Here is a 6,000-nt window from a genome sequence, read left to right on the forward strand (position 1 = left end):
AATACAAATTACCCTACTGGCCATTAAAATTGCCACACCACGAAGATGACGTGCTACAGACGCGAAGTTTAACCGACAGGAAGAAAATGCTGTGATATGTAAATGATTAGCTTTTCAGAGCATTCACACAAGGTCGCCGCAAGTGGCGACACCTACAATGTGCTGATATGAGCAAAGTTTCCAACCGATTTCTCATACACAAACAGCAGTTGACCGGCATTGCCTGGTGAAACGTTGTTGTGATGCCTCGTGTAAGGAGGAGGAATGCGTACCATCACGTTTCCGACTTCGATAAAGATCGGATTGTAGCCTATCGCGATTGCGGTTTATCGTATCGCGACGTTGCTACTCGCGTTGAACGAGATCCAATGACTGTTAGTAGAATATGGAATCGGCGGGTTCGGGAGGGTAATACGGAACGCCGTGCTGGATCCTAACGGCCTCGTATCACTAGTAGTCGAGATGCAAGGCATCTTATCCGCATAGCTGCAACGGATCGTGCAGCCACGCCTCGATCCCTGAGTCAACAGATGGGGACGTTTCCAAGTCGACAACCATCTGCACGAACAGTTCGACGACGTTTGCAGCAGCATGGACTATCAGCTCGGAGACCATGGCTGCGGTTACCCTTGACGCTCCAGCACAGACAGGAGCGCCTGCGATGGTGTACTCAACGACGAACCTGGGCGCACGAATGGCAAAACGACATTTTTTCGGATGAATCCAGGTTCTGTTTACAGCATCATGGTTCAAATGGCTCTGAGCACTATGGGACTTAACGTCTGACGTCATCAGTCCCATAGAACTTAGAACTACTTAAACATAACATAAGGACATCACACACAACCATGGCCGAGGCAGAATTCGAACCTGCAGCCGTAGCAGTCGCGCGTTTCCAGACTGTAGGGCCTAGAACCGCTCGGCCACCCCGGCCAGTTACAGCATCATGATGGTCGCATCCGTTTTTGGTGACATTGCGGTGAACGCACATTGGAACCGTTAATTCGTCATCGTCATACTGATGTATCACCCGGCGTGATGGTATCGGGTGCCATTTGTTACATGTCTCGGTCACCTCTTGTTCGCATTGACGGCACTTTGAACAGTGGACGTTACATTTCGGATGTGTTACGACCCGGAGCTCTACCTTTCATTCGGTCCCTGCGAAACCCTACATTTCAGCAGGATAATGCACGACCGCATGTTGCAGATCCTGTACAGGCCTTTCTGGATACAGAAAATGTTCCCCTGCTGCCCCAGCCAGCATATTATCCGGATCTCTCACTAACTGAAAACGTCTGGTCAGTGGTGGCCGAGCAACTGGCTCGTCACAATACGCCAGTTACTATTCTTGATGAGCTGTGGTATCGTGTTGAAGCTGCATGGACAGCTGTTCCTGTACACGCCATCGAAGCTCTGTTTGACTGAATGTCCAGGCGTATCAAGGCCGTTATTACGGCCAGAGGTGGTTGTTATGGATACAGATTTCTCAGGATCTTTGCAACAAAATTGCGTGAAAATGTAATCACATGTCAGTTCTAGTATAATACATTTGTCCAATTAATATCCGTTTATCATCTGCATTTCTTCTTGGTGTAGCAAATTTAATGGCCAGTAGTGTACATTTACAGTCAGAGAAGACTCAGATACATAAAAGACTGCAAGTCCATTGCTAGTAAGTAACAACTTAACAAAAATGAATTCGGTAATTGGTCACATTCGATGGAATCAAGAAGTATAGTCAGTTTGCTGATTCACGAGTTCAAGAGGAACATATACTGGCAGAAGAATCAGGATTCAGTTACCTGAACATAACTGATTGCCCAGTCAATTCTGTGAAGTTGTGTCGTACTGTAAATGCATTTAGCAGTAATTTATTTATTTTGGTATTCTATGGTTATGAGTGGGTAATTTTGTATATTTAGTATTAGCAGTTTTTCATAAATTACATATTTCAGTCTGACTTCATATTTCAGCTTAATTGAGTGACCTGAAGCTGAAATATATAGTTGTTGTTGTGATCTTCTCTTGAAAGACTGGTTTGATGCTGCTCTCCATGCAGATCTATCATGTGCTAGCCTCTTCAGCTCTACATTCTTCTGAATCTGCTTACAGTATTGATCTCCCTCTACTATTTCTACCCTCACATTTCCCGCTAATATTAATATGGGGATCCCCTGATCCTACCTTAAGTGCCTCGTTTCCTAATCTAGTTCCCTCAGCATAATCTAATATGATTCGACTACGTTCCACTATACTTGTTTTGCTTTTGCTGATGCTCATCTTATATCCTCCTTTCAAGGCACTGTCCATTCTATTCAACTGTTCTTCAGAGTCCTTTGATGTGTCTGACAGAATTACAATGTCATCGGTAAATCTCAAAGATTTTCTCTTCTTCCTGAACATCAATCCCTACATCAAAAGTATCGTTGGTTTCCTTCACAGCTTGCTCAGTGTTAGATTGAATAACTTTGGGGATGGGCTACAACCCTGTCTCACTCGCTCTTCAACCATTGCTTTCCTTACATGTCCCTCGACTCTGCCGTCTGGTTTCTGTACAAATTATAAATAGTCTTTCGTTCCCTATGTTTTGCGCCTACTATTAGTAATTTCTACACACCGTCTTTTACATTTTACATATATAGAGATTCCTCTGCGGATTAGAGGGAGCTGTGAGGGAGAAAATTTATCAATCTCTTATAAAATTTTGCCTCACTGCCTTGCAGATATTTTAAATGGTAGAGTAAGAAATCAGAATACTGGAGGCAGCATTGTGCACATCTTTTTGTGCTAAAGGCAGTATTAACGTAAAATAATAAACGTAATATTTCTTCCAGCATTGCAGTAATATACATACATGTTCCATTTGAGCTGTAGTGGGTATTGTAAACACTTTATGAAGGATGTAAAGATTTCATGAAGCAGAATGGCAAACGTCTGAAACAGATGTCCACAAGCCGACAGTGTGAAATCGCCACATATTATCCTTAAATCACGTTTATGTGAAGCGAAAACTTCCTTTCTTAAAGATGAGTTAACCCTGCACATTATTGGTACGACATTACTGAAGGAAAACTTGCAAATACGTTAACTTATTAAATAGTCACCCCTCCCCCCCCCCCCCCAACAATTGCAACGGTTCAAAGTGCAAACAGAGCCACAGGAGTCATTTTAGGAGTTAAAATTACGTTTTCACCAATTTATATTTTCAATAGTATGGCCATCTAAATGTTTTGAGGTTCCGATTCTGCGTATCGTCCCCTCACCGTGTGTCACACTTATCATTGGTATAGTGCTCTTAGATGCGGGAAAATAAATGTTACGTCTTTTGTAACTGAGCGAGACGATTTGTGGAGAACCACTCAATAATAATTTACAGAACAACATTTTCTAGTACCTCTGTTTCGGTATGTATGTTTGGATTGCTCACAATACTAGGGTCATTTTCAAAAAAACCTTCTTGTACTTGTTGTGTATTAAGCAGAAGATACATACAGGGTGGTTCATTGATAGTGACCGTGCCAAATATCTCACGAAATAAGCATCAAACGAAAAAACTAGAAAGAACGAAACTCGTCTAGCTTGAAGGGGGAAACCAGATGGTGCTATGGTTGACCCTCTAGATGGGTCAAATGGATATCAACTCTGTTTGTTTTTTTAAATAGGAACGTTGGTTGGTTGTTTGGGGAAGGAGACCAGACAGAGAGGTCATCGGTCTCATCGGATTAGGGAAGGACAGGGAAGGAAGTCGGCCGTGCCCTTTCAAAGGAACCATCCCGGCATTTGCCTGCAGCAATTTAGGGAAATCACGGAAAACCTAAATCAGAATGGACTGCGCCACCTCGCTCTTAAATAAGAACCCCCATTTTTTATTACATATTCGTGTAGTAGGTAAGGAAATATGAATGTTTTAGTTGGACCACTTTTTTCTCTTTGTGATAATTGGCGCTATAATAGTCACAAACCGATAAGTACGTGGTATCACGAAACATTCCGCCAGTGCGGACGGTATTTGCTTCGTGATACATTACCCGTGATAAAATGGACCGTTTACCAATTGCAGAAAAGGTCGATATGGTGTTGATGTATGGCTATTGTGATCAAAATGCACATCGGGTGTGTGCTATGTATGCTGATCGGTATCCTGGACGACATCATCCAAGTGTCTGGACCGTTCGCCGGATAGTTACGTTATTTAAAGAAACAGGAAGTGTTAATCCACATGTGAAACGTCAACCACGACCTGCAACAAATGATGATCGGAAATCTCAAAAACGTCGCTGTTGAGAATGCTACATCAACGTCGATTGCATCCGTACCATACTTCTATGCACTAGGAATTGAATGGCGACGACTTTGAACGTCGTGTACAGTTCTGCACTGAGCACAAGAGACATTACGGGACGATGACAGATTTTTTGCATGCGTTCTATTTAGCGACGACGTGTCATTCACCAACAGCGGTAACGGAAACCAGCATAATATGCACTATTGGGCAACAGAAAATCCACGATGGGTGCGACAAGTGGAACATCAGCGACCTTTGCGGGTTAATGTATGGTGCGGCATTATGGGAGGAAGGATAATTGGCCTCCATTTTATCGATGGGAACCTAAATAGTGCAATGTATGCTGATTTCCTACGTAATGTGCTACCGATGTTACTACAAGACGTGGACTGGAAGGGGTAGGCTAGCAATAGAACAATGCATCACCATTGGCTAGCCACTCATTTATTGAACCCATAATTCAGGTATTACCCAAAAGAGACAATCAGTACAAATTACAAATAATATTCTTTTCATCTACGTCACTCAAACATTTAAACAGGCAAATAGCAATCATTTAACTGAAAGCCTTTTAAGAAAGCAAGACTACAAATTGTGAATGATAAGTTAAAATTATATTTAAATAGGCTCTGACCGAGCACATATTATAAAACGAAATACTTTCTTTAAGGAACCAGCGATCAAAATTAATTACATAATTCTCAACAGCCATATTACATCCAAGACATTTAAGACTAAACAGTAGTATATAACATCAGAGAGCTGCAGTCCCAAGTTTTAAGCAGCACGTTTCAGATGGACTGCACTGCAACAGTACAATACAAGTCCCTCAGAGGATCTCCCCACACAGGAAGTTATTGCCGCAATCGACAACATATCAACATCATTCCTTGTACAGACCTAAAACAAACTAAAAGCTCCCTTAAGTTTGGTACAGTCAATTCCCTTTCAATATAACATACATCACAAGTCTACCCCCAGGACGGCACCGACACCCCGCGATTTAGCGCGCGAAAAACTACAGCGATGCACTCTTCACGTATCCTTACAAAATCCAAGAACAGAGAGCCCGCTCCCCAATAGCGAACATTTAACCACGAGCAGCGTGCGGGTTTGCGGGATGCTGATCTCGCCCTTAACCTCAACACCAGTTCAAATATTAGTCAGCCTACAATCTTGAACCACCATACACATTCCTTCAGTTACTGCATAGAAAGCCAATGTAATAGGCAAACAGACCAGCATATGATAAAAGCGTAAGCAATTTCCTTACTAAACAACCCTTATGAATAGTAGCCGTAATTTCTTTTTTTAATGTGAGCACTCCCACAATCAAAAGACAAACAACGCCAATCATAAGGACAGTAGCACGTAAGCAAGTAGCAATGGTAACTTCTGCTTAGATTGGCTACAAGGGATTTTCTCTGCCTCATGATGACTGGGTGTTGTGTGCTGTCCTTAGGTTAGTTAGGTTTAAGTAGTTCTAAGTTCTAGGGGACTGATGACCATAGATGTTAAGTCCCACAGTGTTCAGAGCCATTTGAACCATGGGCTACAAATCAGTGCGTGATTTAACACACCAGAGAACAGTCTTTACACATAACCTTCAATACAATAGCAAATTACTCACACGTGTACTCCCCCACGATTTAGATTCGTAAAGCCATAGACAAAACGTGGAGAACGTATCACTTAGACCAACATAATGGTGC

This window comes from Schistocerca cancellata, chromosome 5 (genome assembly GCF_023864275.1).
Source record: "Schistocerca cancellata isolate TAMUIC-IGC-003103 chromosome 5, iqSchCanc2.1, whole genome shotgun sequence".
Taxonomy (NCBI): Eukaryota; Metazoa; Arthropoda; class Insecta; order Orthoptera; family Acrididae; genus Schistocerca; species Schistocerca cancellata.